Genomic DNA, 17,549 nt, shown 5'->3' on the forward strand with positions numbered 1-17,549 from the left:
AGAGAGAGAGAGAGAGAGAGAGAGAGAGAGAGAGAGAGAGAGAGAGAAACACTCTAGAACATAGATGGATCATTAAAGTCTCCCATTACCACAAGATCAATTCTCTGCCAGGCTTGTGGTGTTTCCCCAAGCTCCTCATCTATTTCATTCTGTCCAGGAAGTATACACTAGTGACAAGATCACTGCTATTTGTGCCTTCTTTGGTCTTCACCCAAGTAGTCTTCATCATTCTTCTTCCTTCTGCTTCCTAGATTTCTTGCCATGAGTATAGTTTCTTTATATATCATGCCACCACGTCCCTTCTCCCTTTACTCATTTCTTTGGAATAGGGTAAAGCCTTTCAGAGATCTACTCCAGTCCTGGATCTCCTCCCACAAACTGCTCCTCAGTGATGTCTATGGAAGTCCATTTTACTCTCATATTTGAGGACCTTTAATTTTAGCTTATGACCTATACTTTGTACATTGGTGTATAGACTCCTGAGGCCGTAGGTTTTATTACCATCTCCTTCCTTGGACTTTGTGTTCTGTGAACTTTTGGGTATGACAATTACTATGCTTTGAAAACTCTGAGATTCTAAGAGATATATCATTTGGGGAAGGGGAAATAAGGGTAAGGGGCTTGGTTCTTTCAGAATCAGGGACATCATGAAGTTTATCCAGAATATTCATTTAGGGTCTGGTGGAGTGGATACTATCAAAGCTGAAAGTCTTGATTGAGTTGTTCCTTAATCCCTCAGGAGGCCTCAACTGTTAAGAACAGGAAGGATGTGTTTTTTTGTTTTTACTTCTTTTTTGTGGGGGAGGGGTACTGGTATTTGGTAATTGGTTGGGGATTTGGGGAAATCTTGAGGCTATATAAGGTTTGATGGGTGGATTGGGGGGTGGGGTGTGTGGGGTGTGTGGTGGGTGTGTATAGGATCTAGAACTGGTTTCCCTTTTCAAGGTATCATTTCTGGGAAGTCCTTTATGCAATTGATATTAGCCAAGGGGACTTCTGCAAAGAGCTTAAAAAAAAAAACCAACAACAACAAAAGCTAATTTCTGTTTGTGTTGCATCACCTTTAACTGCTTCATTACTGGAATGCTGATAATTAGAAGCAGCAGAGTACAATGGAAAGAGCACAGGAATCTGGATATGAAGACCTGGGTCTTAGCTCTGATATTTGCTAGGTGTAGCTGTGGAATCTAAAGACCTTACAATCTTAAGACCTGGGTTCAAATCTGGCCTCAGATATTTACTAGCAGTATGACCCTGGGACAGTCATTTACCTTTGTTTGCCTCAGTTTCCTCATCTGTAAAATGAGCTGGAGAAGGAAATGGAAAATCACTCTAGTATCTTTGCCAAGAAAACCTGAAATGGGGTCAGGAAGAGTCAGACATGACTGAAACAACTGAACAGTAACACATGCCAGGGACTGTGCTAAGCACTTTATAGTCATTACCTCACAACAACTCTGGGAGGTAGATGCTATTATGATCCTCATTTAAATAAAAATGATTATTTAATAAAAACATTAATTAATAACAATAACAACTAGCACCTACGATTGGGTCAGGTACTGTGCTAAGTACTTGACCCATATTATCTCCATTGATCCTCACAATGACCCTGGGAAGTAGGGACTATTATTATTTCCATTTTACAGATGAGGAAACTGAGGCAAACAGAAGTCAAACTACTTGCCCAAGGTCACACAGCTAGTAAATATCTAAGGCTGAATTTGAGTTAAGATATTCTTGAGTCTAGGCCTACTGTTCTATCTACTGTACCTCCTAGCTACCAAAATGAAACAATAAATGTAAAGTGCTATGTAAATATAAAACATTAACATGGAATTAAAAAGAAAATGCTTTAAAAACTGTTAAGGGCTATGTAAATATGAGCTATTATTATCATGACGCAACTAACATTCTCTGTATAAATGTTTTTAGGAGGTAGGAGTTGAAGAGGAAAAGGGTATGAGACACTTCCACAGAAAACATAGTATTTTAACCTTAAGACAACTTGCATTTAACCTGGCTTCCTAGGTCTGTTGGGATGGTATTACCCACTGTAAATAGCAATACATTTTGTTATCTCAGATAAAAAGCTGTCACAGTGGGATCCTCTGTTTCATTAGGAAAGCCGTAGTTGAGGAGGGAAGAAAAATGGAATACACAGAGGGGATCATCTTGGCCAAAGACACACATAAGACAATGCCAAGACAAAGTAGATAAGCATTCATTTGTTCATTCATTCAATTAAATATGTATTCTGTACCACCTGTGTCAGAGACATTGCACTGTATACTTTAGTAGGGGAGGGGAGACAAGAAAATGAAAAAACAAATAAGATGGGGCCACTGCTTTCAAGGAACCCACAATTTAGTAGAATTTAGTTTGGTGGGTTTTTCCATTCGATGTTGGAAACCAGTCTGAACAGGTCTGTTTGGAAAGTGCATTGATTCTAAATAAGTCACTTCACCTCTTTCCTTCTCACAACAGCCTCAGTTTCTTTATCTGTAAAATGATGAGGTTCAACTTGATGAAGAATTATAGGATCACAGTGACCTTTTAGGTCTAAAAATCTCGTGATCCTAATATTGATATATATATATATATATATGTATATGTCTTTGACACATACATATATTGACTGATACAACCAATTAGTATTTATTCAACTCTATGTGTCTGGCATGAAAAATCTCTCTCTCTCTCTCTCTCCTTTTTTTCCCCTCCTCCACCTTTTCCTCCTTCTCCTCCCACTTTCCTTGTCTTTTTTTCTCTCCCTCCCCCTCTCCAATCTTCCTCCTCCTTTCCTTTCTCTCCTTTCTTCCTCTCTCCCCTCTCTCAACTTCTCTTTTTCTTCCTCTCCTTCTTTCTCTTCCTATCTTTCTTTTGCCCTCTTTACCACCTTTCTCTCTCTCCTCTCCCTCTCTCCACTTTCTCTTTCCAGCATCCCACCCCAGCCAAGGGCCACCATACTTCAGTGAATAGAGTGCTGGGCCTAGAGTCAGGAAGACTCCTCTTCTGGAGTTCAAATCTAACCTCAGACACTTCCTAGCTGTGTGATCCTGGGCAAGTCACATGACCTTGCTTACCTTAGTTTCTTCATCTGTAAAATGAGCTGAAGAAGGAAATGACAAATCACTCTCATATTTTTGCCAAGAAAACCCAAAATGAGGTCATAAAGAGTCAGATACAACTGAAAAATGGCTCAACAACATTTCATCAAGAATATGTGTGTGTGTGTGTATATATGTGTATATAGATATATATCTATATATATCTATATACATTTTTGTTACATAACTGGCCCATCTCCTTTTTTTTTCTCATCAGAATTGATTGCCTTTGTATCTTTATGTATGTGTGTGTATATCTATAGATATATCTATATATATCTATATATATATCTATATATATCTATATATATATCTATATATAGATATATATATATAAACTGGGAAAAGAGATGGGCCAGTTACGTAACAAGAATGTGAGCTAACGGGTGAACAATGTTAACAGTATGTTGACACTGCTGAGATGTTGAAAGAAGAACATTGGGTTAATATTTTAAGAAGGATTTTTCTAGGTCCTAAGGGAATGTTGGACAATGGGAAAGAACACTGAATTTTTGAGTCAGGGGACCTCGGTTCAAATCATGGCAGTGCTACTTCCTATCTGTGTGACCACAAGAAAGTCACTTACCCTCTATGGTCTTCATTTTTCTCATCTGTAAAATTAGGAGTTGGACCACATGGCCTACCCTCTAGACCTAAATCCAAGGTTAAGAAACTATCTCATGATTTATAGGAGAAAAATAAATAAGAACCGCCGAGGGTGGGAAGGTTGCAGTTTGTGCGAGTGGATAGAATGCCCATAATGATGAAATCCCTGCTCCAGCCAAGTTCTAAACTGTATAATAAGCATTCGTTTTAATCCTTTCTTTTTTGTTGTTGTTGTTCAGTGGTTTTTAGTCATGTCTGACTTTTCATGACCCCATTTGGGCTTTTCTTGGCAATGATAATAGAGTGGTTGGCCATTTCCTTCTGCAGCTCATTTTATAGATGAGGAAACTGAGGCAAACAGGGTTAAATGACTTGCTTAGTAAGTGTCTGAGGCCAGATTTGAACTCAGGAAGATGAGTCTTCTTGATTCCAGGCCCAACGCTCTATCCACTGCGCCACCTAGCTGCCCGTCAACCCTTTGATTTACTGGGGCTTGAAACGAACCTCTTTTACTGCTTCCCCTGCACCTCATCCCCCCTGCAAAATATCAGTTAAGAGGGAAGTTTTGTGAATGAGATCAACTTCCAGGTTGCCTCAACTATCTTATTGTATCTAACGTGATCTCCACCCTCCACCCCACACTGGAAATTCCTTTAGAAAAGAAACATAAATGCAAATGTTAGGCCACAAGATGGGAAGATCTTGAGGTGTATCTAGCACTAGGATTCATTTCTCCTTCCAAGGAGTCAGTTCTGGACAGGGTGAGGCAATTGAGGTTAAGTGACTTGTCTAGAGTCACACAGCTAGTGAGTGTTATGTGTCTGAGGCTGGATTTGAACTCAGGTCCTTCTGACTCCAGGGCCGGTGCTCAGTTCACTGTGCCACCTAGCTGCCCCTGGACGGGTCTTTTTTGCAGAGGATATTTATACCTGTGTCTGAAGGCAGGAAGAAAAGAGCTAGGTATTAGCTAAAAAGAGTCGCCTACTCCTTTTGGAGACTCTTGGTTGGATTCCACACTCATACAATCCCTTTTCCTGATCTGCTCAATGCTGGTGCCTTCCCTGTGCTGATGATCTCCAATTTATCTTGTATGCTGCTTGTTTATAGATAGTTGTTTGTATGTTGTTTTCTCCATTACGCTGTGAGCTCCTCGAGAGCAGGGACTGTTTTCACCACTTTTTCCTTTTTTTTTTTTTTTTAATATTCTCAGAACTTATCATACTCCTGGCACACCATGGGTGTTTCTAAAATATATTAGCTCTTGGGGGGGCAGCTAGGTGGTGCAGTGGATAGAGCACTGGCCCTGAAGTCGAGGACCTGAGTTCAAATCCAGCCTCAGACCAAACACTTGACACTTACTAGTTGTGTGATCCTGGGTAAGTCACTTAACCCCAATTGCCTAAAAAAAAATAAATAAAATATATTAGCTCCTCCAGTAGCTGCTGGTGAGTATATGGAGAAATCAGTGTTTGGTACAAATTGGAATGGGCCAGTATCGCCCTCAACTCCAGAGAGTTGGCCACTTACTGCTGTATTCTCCATGACATCATTCAGCATCTCACAGCAAAAAGGCAGGTTTATGGTGATTAATAAATACTTCTTGACTGAGTGACTCTGGGCAAGTCACTTAACCTCTCTAATAGAATGTAAGCTCCTTGAGGGCAAGGGCTGTTTCATTTTTGTCTTTGAATCCCCAGCTGCCAACACAATGCTTAGCACATAGTAGGGGCTTAGCAAGTGTTCCTTGATTGACATTTTGGAAAGGACAATTTAGGTTTGATAAAAGGACATAACATCCTAAGAATTGGAGCTATCTAAAGTAGAATGGGCTGCCTTGGGAGGTAATGGGTTTCTGGTCACTAGAGGTCTTGTAACAAAGCCTGTATGGTCGCTTGTTGGAGATGTTATAGAAGAGATTCTTGGTCAAATACGGGTCGGACTAGTTGGCCTTTGAGGTGCCTTCCAACTGCCATTCTGATACTCTGAGACCAGGAGAAATGAAATAACTCACTACAGAACACATGTAATAAGTAGCAAAACTGGGACTTGTGCTCTGATCCTCTGGTTCTAATCTTGGGCTGTTTCTACTACCTCTACTACCATCATCCTTCTCCTCATCCCCATCCCCATCGTCATCATCATCATTACCACCATCACCACCACCACCATCATCATTACCAACATCATCATCATCATCACCATCATCGTCATCATCGCCACTACTACCACCACCATCGTCATCACCATCATTGTCATCATCATCACTAACATTTATATAGCGCTTACTTTGTGCCAAGCGCTGTGCTAAGTGCTTTACAATTATTACTTCATTTGGTTCTCCCAACAACATTGAGAAGTAAGTGCTGTTAATTATTCCCATTTATAGATGAGGAAACGGAGACAAACCGAAGTTAAGTGACTTGGCCAGGGTCTTACAACTAGTAAGTATCTGAGGCTAGATTTGAACTTAAGTCTTCCTGACTGCAACTAGGTGGCACGGTGGATAAAGGGTGGGACTTGGAGTCTGGAAAACCTGAGTTCAAATCCAACCTCAGATATTTACTAGTTGTGTGACTTTGGGTGACTTAACCTTGTTTGCTTCAGTTTCTTCATCCCTCTAATGGGAAAGAAAATGGTAAATCACTCCGGTATATTTGCCAAGAAAACCCCAAATGGGATCACACAGAGTGACTGAACAACAACTTCCTAACTACAGGCTCAGTTCTCCATCCACTGTGCCACCTTTTAATGTTGGACTAAAATTGAATAAGCAGTAAAACCCATGGCAGGGGTGGGGTCAAGTGAAGGTGATAATGGAACATATCAATAGGGAGTACAGTGTTTAAAGAAACAAAGCCAGGATAAGAGGCAGTGAGGGAGTGTGTTTTGGATTGGTGCATTGAACCTGGAATCAGGAAGATTTGACTTTGAATTCCACCTTAGGCACTTCTACCCCAGTGACTTTGGGCACATTGCTTACCCTCCCAGTATTTTTAGGAAAGGCCTAACAAAACGGGATGGGTGTTGCCTCAGACAAACTGAGACCTGGGAAAGACCTTAGCTTAAAAAGGTCAAGGTCTCCCATTGCATCTGGGGCCATCTCCAGTCTGATCTATATCTCCATCTCCTGATCTATATCTGGCCACTGGACCAGATGGCTCCGGAGGAGAAAGTGAGGCTGGTGACTATGCACAGTCCTGCCTCACTTAAATCCAATTCACTTGCATGTTTTGGCATCACCTTCCTGATGTCATGGTCCTCTTCGAGAACGAAGGACAAACAACAACAAAACAGGAGCATACATAATCAAATGTAGGCAGGGATGGCACCTCCCTCAGAAAGTTGTTGTAAGGATCAAATGATCTCTTGTGCAGTGCTAGCTGTTATTGTTGTTACTATTATTATCCTTATCAGGATGATGATGATGATGATGATGATGATGATTTCCTCATTCGATTTGACATCATTACAGTTCTGTTTAGTAGTATAAACAGTGTGGAGGGCTGGCAAGAGAGAGACAGGAAATGATACAAAGAAAATGATGAAAAGAAAATGATGAAAAGAGTCACACAGTGAAGAAAGGCTAGAAGGCTTGAGATGATTTAATCCAGAGAAGAGAAGCCTGAAGTGGGTGCAGAGAGGACAAAATGTCTTCCAATCCTTGAAGGGTTTACTGGGAGAACCATCTCTTCTCCTTTCCCTCGAACACCCAGAGGAAACTGGTTTGGTGTGTGATAGGAAGACCTCAGTTTAGACAGAGGACGAGCTTCTGAATATAAGGGTCAGGCATCAGCATAGGCTGTCCTGCACTTCCTTTCCTGAGGCATTTACCCCTTCTTTCTGACCGAGGTTTACATATAGTCTCTCCCAACCCCCGAGACCGAAACATAACCAACCTTACGGAATCCATAGAAAAGGGGGCTGAAAGGTTCCATAGAAGGAGAATTCCAGGCAGTGGAGGCAAGGTCAGAAAAAAAAATCACCTACTTCATTTTCAGAGAGTGACATTTTCTGGTGCAGTGGCTGGAGCACTGGACTTGGAGCCAGGAGTTCTGGATTTGAGTTCTAGCTCTGACTGCTATGAAATCCTGGGTAAAATTACTTTACTTCTTTGATATTCAGTTTCTTCTTCTGAAAAATAGAGCCAGTGCTGATACTACTTACTACATAGGGTCATTGGGGGGTGGTGTAGTATTTTCTAAACCTTAACTCAGTTGTGCAATGAACAACCTCTGGAACAGAGGACAGATGACAAAGCATCTTTACCTCCTCACAGAGAGGTGGTGGATGCAGGGAGAGAATGAGATATACATTTGTTGGACATAGCAGACCCAGGATTTTTTTTACTTGACTCTGCTTATTTGTTACAAGAATTTTTTCTTTTTTTTTCCAAGGGTAGCTGGGGGAGAGAAAATAGATTTTTGTTCATTGAAAAAAATTAGTTAAAAAAAAGAAATGGCAGTTGTGATTACTATAAGAATCTGAAGAAATGGATAAAATCAGTCCTTTGCAGAAGGCAGCCTTGGTTAGCAGGTTACTAGTGAGACTGAATTATTTCCTCTCTCAGAAGGGAAGGTTTCCTAAACGGAAGAGCATCCATTTAAAATGTAATGAATGGAAGATTCGCTATGATTTTAGAAACTGTAATACATCTGTCAGGAGGAAGTATTGGGAGGGCAGGTGCTTTTGGTGCCTGAAAAGAGATAACAAAGAAAAATTGGAAAACTGTGAGTAGGCTTTCCCGCATGGTTCAGGAAGATGCTTCTCCAATTTGCGACAACTAGCTCTGTATTCTCAGAGAGAAATAGTGCTATAGTGTAGAACAACAATGCCTGGGGCATCCTTTGCCTCATGCAAATATCCTTAAAGAATAAGAATACTGGATTAGGCATCTGAGGACTTGGATTTGAATCTCAGCTTGCCACTTCCTGTTTGATGCTGGATGTGACCTCTCTTGGCTTCAACATTGAATGAGACGATTAAACTAGATATCTGTCTCCTTATCTCTAAATTTATAATCCTATGATCCAAGTCCGTGGTGTCAAAATCAAATAGAAATGAATCTCCGCAGGCTGCATAGTGACTTAGAAAACCACAGATTAACATCATCTTTGTTGTATTTTATTTCTACCTATTTTGTAAAGCATTCCTCAATTATGTTTTAATCTGGTTCCTCCTTATTCTAGAGTTTTGCAGTAGGCTGGGAGTTTGACGCCTCTGATCCAAGTCAGTCTGTCTGTTTTCATGCTTACCTTCTAATTGCCTTCTAATTTTGTAAATGGCCTTCCAATAAACCTATCCACCAACAAACAGAGTATCTTGCACAGGGGTCTTATTCTGGTTTTCATGCCAGACATAGCTCTCATTATCACTTAATACATTGACTTTCTGGTATCCCTGGCACTTAAGCACAGTATTTGGCACATAGTGGGTTGTCAATAAATACTCATTGACTTGATTTGACTTGCCAAAGGTCACATACGTAGTAAATAGCAAAGCTAGAATTTGAATTCAGGTCCAGTGACTCCAAATTCAGCCCTTGAAGACTAGTGCTCTTTCAACTGTACCACACTGCCTCCCCAGTTAGAGAAAAAATTTTAAATTATTTGTAATAGGTTTTTGTATTTCCCAAGGCTATTTATGTCAGTAGAGTACAAGCTCTTACTGGTCTTACCAAGCTGGAAAGGCTGTGAGCATGAGACCCAGATACATACAGCCTGGTTAAGTACAGAGAAGGTTTCTCCCTCTGGAGGCTGACACCAGGTCAATCATTCAATCAATCTACAAGCATTTTTAAAGCACATATTATATCCCAGGTGCTGGGAATACAAGTACAACCAATGAAACAATTCCTACTCACAATGAGCTTTCATTCTTTTTTTAATTGAATTTTAGTTTTTTTTCAATGAACAAAAATTGATTTTCTCTTCTTCCCATCCATCGTCTCTGGAAACAAAACAAAACAAAACACTTGTGAAAATATGCACAGTCAAGCAAAACACATTTCCCCGGGTCCATATCCCCAAAACATATCTCTCAATTTGTATCCTGAGTCTACCGCTACTCTGTCAGACACTGGGTAGCATGCTTCATCACTGGTCATTTGGAATCATGGTTGATCATTAAACTGATTAGAGTTTCTAAGGTTTTCAAAGTTGTTTGTTTTTACACTGTGGCAGTTGTTGGATAAATGGATCTGGGTCTGTTCCCTCCACTCTGCAGGTCATCCAAATCTTCTCAGGATTCACTGAAATTGTCCCTCTCATCATTTTTATGGTCCAATAGCATTCCATTATAACACAACAACATTCATATACCATAATTTCTTCACCTATTTCCCAATCGTTGGGGACCATCTAATTCTTTGCTACCATAAGAAAGAATTGCTATGAATATTTTTGTACATTTGGGTCCTTTTTCTCTTTCTTGGATCTCTAAGTAAGTCTACATTCTAATAAGGGAGACAATAAGTACATTTAAATACATATGTATCATAAATGTAAAGTTTATAAATGCATATATAAGTATATACATATAAAATAGTTAAACAGAAGATAGTTTGAGAAGGAGAGCCCTAGAAATCTATGTGTTGGGGGAGAGTGGAATCAGGAAAAGCTTTTATTTTGGTCTTAGCAACTCAAAAAAGCAATTACTAAGGCAAGGAAAGATTGTGATTAAATCACAGGTTCTATGAATATTGATGGAAGTAATAAATTAGATCAATTTCACTTAATCGAAAGTTCTTGAAGTTGCTGCTCAGCCCTTGGAAGGTCTCTATCCCCATTCCATGATGTTTGAACTTTGTGCTTTATTGATTTAATTGACAGAGCTCAGCAAGGAGACTTCTGAATGGAAGCTGATTCTGACAGATGGAATTAACAGGATCCAGCAAGTGAGAGTCCCCTCTGAAACAGGAAACAGGGCTTGGCCTCCTCCTGTTTTTGCTGTGGGTCTCCCCACAGTAGCTGACAAAGTACCTTGTACCGGATGTGTGCCCCATAAATGTTGCTGACCTGCAATGGGACAATACTATGTAAGAACATAATGATGATTCTATAAGGAAGAGATATCTTGATGATAGCATCTAAGCCTGCATTCCTAGCTAATACATAGCATCTGAGCCATGGCTTACTCATGGTCCTGCATGTGGGCACTGTTTGTTTCAGTGCCTTTCATCCAATCTGAAATGCTATCACAACATTAGAACCCAGCATCCTGTCATGTGCTTAGAATGGTGATGTCCAAAGACTGTTGCTTTGTTTTCACTCATCAGGGTTTCCAGGAGCCCCATGGAAAGGGGTGGACTTGAGCCAGAAGTCAGCACCCTTCCTGGTGGGGAAGAATTCTGACAGTGAAATGACCTGAAGACCAGAGACAGAGGACATGATACAAGATGAATGTAACCAGATGTCCCAGTTTGGACGGGATAAACTCGGGCTTATTTTCTTCTAGGCTGATAGTTTATCCAGTTTCAGTCCTGGCTCTTGCTAGAAACTAATTAATTCTGTGACAGGAAGTTTTCCCCAAAATCTGGAGGTTGGAAATGGGGAAAGGAGGGAATAAATTATAATTTTCAACCTCCAAGTTGGATTTTCATATCATTCTATAATAAGTTCTGGTAATGTTTATTCATAGGGCGAACAAAAGCAATTGAAGGTTGATATGGATTTTATTTAGTTGTTTTTCGGTTACATGTGATTCTTCGTGACCCCTTTTAGGGTTTTCTTGGCAAAGACATTGGAGTGGTTTGTCATTTCCTTCTACGGCTCATTTTATAGATGAGGAAACTCAGGCAGACAAGGTTAAGTGACCTGCCCAGGGTCACGCAACTAATAAATGTCTGAGGCCAGAGGGAGGTCAGGTCTTCCTGACTCCAGACCTGGCACTCTATCCACTGTGCCACCTAGCTCCTCTCAATTGGAGGCTACATTCAAGTGAAAAGCAATTTATTTGGAAGTGGGTTTTAGGTGTTAAATAGAAAATGTTTTCCTCACCCATTTTTTAAAAATCAGGAACAAGAAACATGAACCTCTATGCAACAGATATGACAAATCATAAAAAAAAGACTGTGGTTCTATGTTATGTCCTGTTGAGAGAATTTTCCCATAGGAGTCCTAGCTTCTCTTAGCAGAAGCTGAGGGTCACAACCTGTTGCGTGGCAAAAACAAGGAAGTCTCACAAGACCTCTCCTTTGCTGACACGCAGCTCCCACGGTTGGCTCGGCTGTCCTCTCATTGGGAGAAAAATCCTACTCATACCCCTGATATGAGGGCTGCAGGTGTCCAGCAGACTTGGTGATTGGCTATCACGTGGAGATCATGCTTTGATCGGGTGTTACTAAGGATATAAAAGAAAGCTACTAGCACTTAATAAACGTAGCTTCTGCTATCTTGCTGTCTCCCGCCTCATCAATGCGCCTCCGGGTTAAGAGTATTGAGCTGGTCTCACGCTCACCACTGCAGCAGCCGCGTCAATGTCCAGTAAAAGGAGAAAAAAATGGAGAGAAACAGAGAGACTTCTTTTGTCATAATCTACTATGTCTGGCTCATGAATATCTGTATTAACAATAATGACAATAGCTCATATTTTTATAGCACTTTAGGATTTGCTAATCACTCTTTTCAAAACCCTTTGAAGCAGATAAGAGAAACTGTTATTACCCCATTTTATTTTCCAACAAGGAAAACAAAGCTAAGAATTGTTAACTTATCCAAGGTCACAGAGCTAAATTAAGCTAGTAGGTGGCAGAGCCAGACTTTGGAACCAGGTTCCCCGACTCGAAGTCCAGGACTCTTTTCTATATCACACCAACTTGCTGAGAAATATCTGAAGGTTATCTTTGAACCCAGCATTACATAATTGTTCTGAGCTTTTGTCCCCAGAATTAGTTCCCATTTAAGGGCAGAGATGTCTAATTCTAGTATAGTGGGAAAATATATAGTGGACGTTCCTTAGGAATAAATAAATGACTAACTGCTGTTTACAGTTTTTCGATTGCTTTTGTGAAGCTTAAAAAAGTTCTGTCCTGAATGGACCGGCCTCAGCATCCCAACAGGAGTGACATTGTTCTCTGTACTGTTACAATGCTACTAGGCAGAGTGGTTTAGGAGGAGACATGGGCTCTTGTCCAGGGTCTGCCACTAACTAGCTAGTGTGGCCTTGAACAAGTGATTTACCCTCAGTTTTTTCATCTTTTAAATAAGGGGATTAGACTTGATGATCTCTAAGATCTCTTCCAGGACAAAATGATTATGATTCTATGATGAAAATGGTAGCTGATCGTCTTGAGTCCCATTCTCTTGGATTGAACTAATTAAATTTGAATCAGAGATATAGATTTTTTTTTCCTGTGTCTCTGGCATTTTATCAAGCAGGAAAATAGGTAGGTTGTCTATTGGCTGATGGAAAGATATTTGTAAAGAATATATTTTTTCTGTCATTTCCATAGAAATTAAAATGAAATCTAAAACTTCTAGTTTTGTCTTACAATAGAATACAATCCAGTTCGACAACACGTATTAAACACCCATGGTATGCTAGGTGCTAGGGGAATGCAGCTTAGCTCCTCCCTCCATAGAGCATATAGTCTAGTAGTGAGAAAAGGTACAGACATAAATAACTACACTCATTTATTCATTCAACAAGAATTTATTAAGCACCTATTACATCCCAAGTACTGGATATAGATATAAATGAAAGAGTTTCCTCCTGTCCACAAGAAGCTTACATTCTATTGCATTCTGAACACAGATAAGTAAATACAAAATATAAACAAAAATAAGGTAATTTCCCAGGTGGGAATGGCATTAACAATTGGGAAGGATTGGGATAGACCTCATGTAGGAACTGACCCTTGAGCTGGACCTTGAAGGAAGCTTTGGATTCTATGGAGGTAGAGATGAGGTATGGGGAAGCTGGGTGGCGCAGTGTATACAGTGCAGCCCTGGAGTCAGGAGGACCTAAATTCAAATGTGGCCTAGTTATGTGACCCTGGGCAAGTCATTTACCCTTCTTTGCCTCAGTTTCCTCATCTGTAAAATGAGCTGGAAAAGGAAATGGCAAACTGCTCCAGTACCTTTGCCAAGAAGACCCCAAATGGGGTCATGAAGAGTCAGACACAACTGAACAACAAAAAGGTAAGGAAAGCATGCATTGCAGCCTATGTATAAAGGCAAGGAGATGGGAGAAGGAATATTGTGTATGGGGACAGCAAGGAGGCCAGTTTGGTTGGACCAAAGAATGAGTGAAGAGGGGCAACGTATTCATTGATGATCCTGGAAAGGTAAGTTTGAACCAGATGACAGAAGGCTTTAAAGGCCATATAAAGGAAATAGTATTTGATCTTAGGAGCAATAGGAAAGATTTTGAGCGAGAAAGTGACAGGTGCGTGATCAACGAATACAATTTTGGCAGCGGAGGGAGGAGAGATTGGAAAGGGGAGAAACTGGAGCCAGGGAGACCAATGAGGAGGCTATTGTAATAGTCCAGGAGAGAGGTGATGAGGACCTGAAGTAGGGTGGTGGCTGTGTGAGTGGAGAGAAGGAGACAGATGTGGGAGATGTTAGGGAGGTGGAGTCAACAAGAATTGACAACTGATTGGATATTAGGGGTGAGGGAGAGGAAAGAATAAAGGATGACTGAAGTTACAAACCTGGCTGAGTAGAAAGTTGGAAGAGCTTTTAACAGAAATAGGGGAGTTGGAAAGAAGGTTTGGGAGAGGTAAATATAATGGGCTTTGTTTATATATGTTGAGTTTAATAAAATACCTATGGGGAGTGGTTGCCCATCAATTGGAAAATGACTGAACACATTATGGCACATGAATATGATGGATCACTATTGTGTTGTAAGATATGATGAAGGAGATGGTTTCAGAGAAACCTAGAAAGACTTATATGAACTGATACAAAGTGAAGTGAGCCAATCCAGAAGAACAATTTATATAACAACCATAATATTATAAAGACAAACAACTTTGAAAGACTTAGGAACTCTAATCAACACAATGACCAAGCACAATTCCAAAGGACTCATGCCAAAACATGCCACTAGATGGAGAGATGATGGACTCAGAGTACAGACTGAAGCTTACTTCTTTTGGGTTTATTTGTTTAGACGTGGTCATTGCAGGAATTTATTTTGATTGACTATACATGTTTGTAATGAGTTTAGTTGTTCTTGCTTTCTCAGTGGGAATGGAAGGGAAGAGTAGCTGATGCAAGAGCAAGAATTTGTACCTGCAAAGAAAATAAAATTGAATTTTTAAAAAGATGCCTATTAGAGCGTCCCATTGGAAACATGCAATAGGCAGTGAGTGATGCAAGACCGGAGCACCATAGGGAGAATAGCTCTAATGCTATGAGAAGATCATCACTGTGAATATGCACAGATATATAGATATGATAATGAACTGTATTGAGATGATAGTTGAATTTCAAAAGAGGCAGCACAGTACATTGGAAAGTGTTAGAGTTGGAGTCAGAGGACCTAGGTTCAATCTGCTTCTGATACTAGCTGTGTGACCATGGGCAAATTGCTTAACCTCCCTGGGCCCGAGTGTTCTCATTTACAAAATGAAGTTGGAATAGATGATCTCTAAGTTCCCTTAACTCTAAATATATGACCCTATCATAAGTTGTAGAGTTTTCAAGGGAGGATGACCATGATGGTTAGGAGTTTTAGACCATATCATGGCAGAATCCCTGGGGCCATTTAGCCTGGTGAAGGGAAGACTCGGGGAGAAGAGATAGTAAATGAGAGTTATTTTAAAGTGAGATCATATAAATATTAATTTATATGTGTATATATTGGTTTTACCAATAGCATGTGAGCTTCTTGGGGGCAGGGGCTATTTCATTTTTGCCTTTATTTTCCCAGTGCCTAGCACATAATAGGTTCTGAATAAATGTTTATTAATTGATTAATTTGTAACCCTACATCATCATTGCTGCAGGGATGAAAGACACTTGTCCAGAATCCACCAGACACTGACATTGTGGGATTGGCACTTCTGGAAATTTTTGCAGAGATTTCTGGGAGAAAGATGGCAGAATGGAATAAGCCAACTCAAGGGGGATAGTTTGGATTTTATTCTCCATTTGTCACTATAGGGACTTCGCAGAGTTGAGTACTTAGCTGGGACTTTCTTCTGCTCTAGCTTACTAAGACTCTGAAAGAGGTTGTCTACTAGCTGCCACACAGCTAGTGAGCATCAGAAGCAGCATTGAACCTAGGTCCTCTGACTCCAAACCTAACACTTTCTAATGTACTGTGCTTCCTCTTTTGAGATTCAATTATCACCTCAATACAGTTCATTACCATATCTATATATCTGTGGATATTCATGGTGATGAGCGCAGAGCAGCTGATGCTGTGAGCCAAGAGAGACTGCCATGAGCTGACAGTGATGATTGGTGAGAACTCTCCCTCATTTCCCAGTGCTTCTGGCATGGGGATAGGAGCAGCACCATAAGCAAAGTCACTCCAGTATGGCTTTAACCCAGTTCCTCCTTGCAAGAGGAAGAAGTCTAATGCAACCAGTTCTCTGATGCTATAAGTCCATTACTGTCTGTGTATATACACAAACTGTTGTTCCCTCCCTCTCCTTTATTCCCTATTCCTTCTTGATACCTTATCTTCTTAATGTAAGGATTTTTAGCTCCTCTAAGGAGAAGGGAATAAAGATTTATATTATCTCATTTGATCCTTACAACAAAAGTACTATTATTTTTATCCTCATTTTACAGTTGAGGGAAACCGAGGCAAACAGAGTGTCTGAGACCAGATTTGAACTCATGTTTACCTGACTCTGGACCCACTGTTCTATCCACTGCACCACCAGCTGCCTCGTGCCTCCACTTCTTTCTCTTCCTCTAATCCTTGTTGCATGGTTAATGTCAGTGATGATAGAGACTGCAAAAAACAGGTAGTCTGGGAAAAGCAGAAGATGCATCGAAGCTCTAGTGTGAGGCACCTGGGAGGTGGCAGAGTAGAGAATGTCCCTCAGGGAATTCCAAACCTTTCAGTATCGCTCTTTGATAGTATTAATTTGCCACCTAAAAACAGGTTTGTAAGAGAATATAAGAAGAGAGAATCTGAGGTCTGTATCCCAAAGAGATCATAAAAAAGGGAAAAGGACCCACATGTACAAAAATATTTACAGCAGCTCTTTTTGCAGTGGTCAAGAATTGGAAATTGAGGGGATGCCCATCAGTTGAGGAATGGCTGAATAAGCTGTGGTATATGAGTGTAATGGAACACTATTGTGCTATAAGAAATGATGAACAGGCGGACTTCAGAAAAACCTGAAAGTCTTGTATGAACTGATGCTGAGTGAAGTGAGCAGAACCAGGAGAACGCTGTACACAGTAAGAGCAACTTTGTGCGATGATTAACTTTGATAGACTTAGCTCTTCTCAGCAATGCAAGATCTAAGACAACTCCAAAAGACTCACAATGGAAAAGGCTATCCACATCCAGAGAAAGAACTATGGAATCTGAATGCAGATGGAAGCATATTATTTGCTCTCCTTTTCTTTTGTTGTTTTGTTTTGATTCTTCTTTCTTGCGGTTCCTCCCATTGGTTCAAATTCTTGTTTACATCATGACTAATGTGAAAATATGCTTAATATGAACGTATAAGTAGAGCCTATATCAGATTGCATACCATCTTGGGGAGGGGGGTAGGAGGGAGGGGGAGAAAATTTGAAACCCAAAATCTTATGGAAGTGAATGTTGAAAACTAAAAATTAATGAATAAATTGTTTATTTAAAAATTCAAAATAAAACAAACTCCATCATTCTGGAAAAAAAAAAAAAGAATCAATGACCTAA

The 17,549-nt window shown here is 40.2% G+C and overlaps 1 long non-coding RNA gene across 1 annotated transcript in view; it reads right to left on the minus strand.

Annotated features, from left to right (window-relative positions):
* Positions 1-7,838, minus strand: part of LOC114045117 — a 12,384-nt gene extending 4,546 nt beyond the window's left edge. Inside the window, exon 1 of the long non-coding RNA XR_003569344.1 lies at positions 7,704-7,838. This is a non-coding gene — a long non-coding RNA (uncharacterized LOC114045117). The remainder of the gene's footprint in view (positions 1-7,703) is intronic.
* Positions 7,839-17,549: the final 9,711 nt, after the last annotated feature.

Source organism: Vombatus ursinus, unplaced genomic scaffold, assembly GCF_900497805.2.
Source record: "Vombatus ursinus unplaced genomic scaffold, bare-nosed wombat genome assembly UNPS02014778.1, whole genome shotgun sequence".
In the NCBI taxonomy this organism is placed as follows: Eukaryota; Metazoa; Chordata; class Mammalia; order Diprotodontia; family Vombatidae; genus Vombatus; species Vombatus ursinus.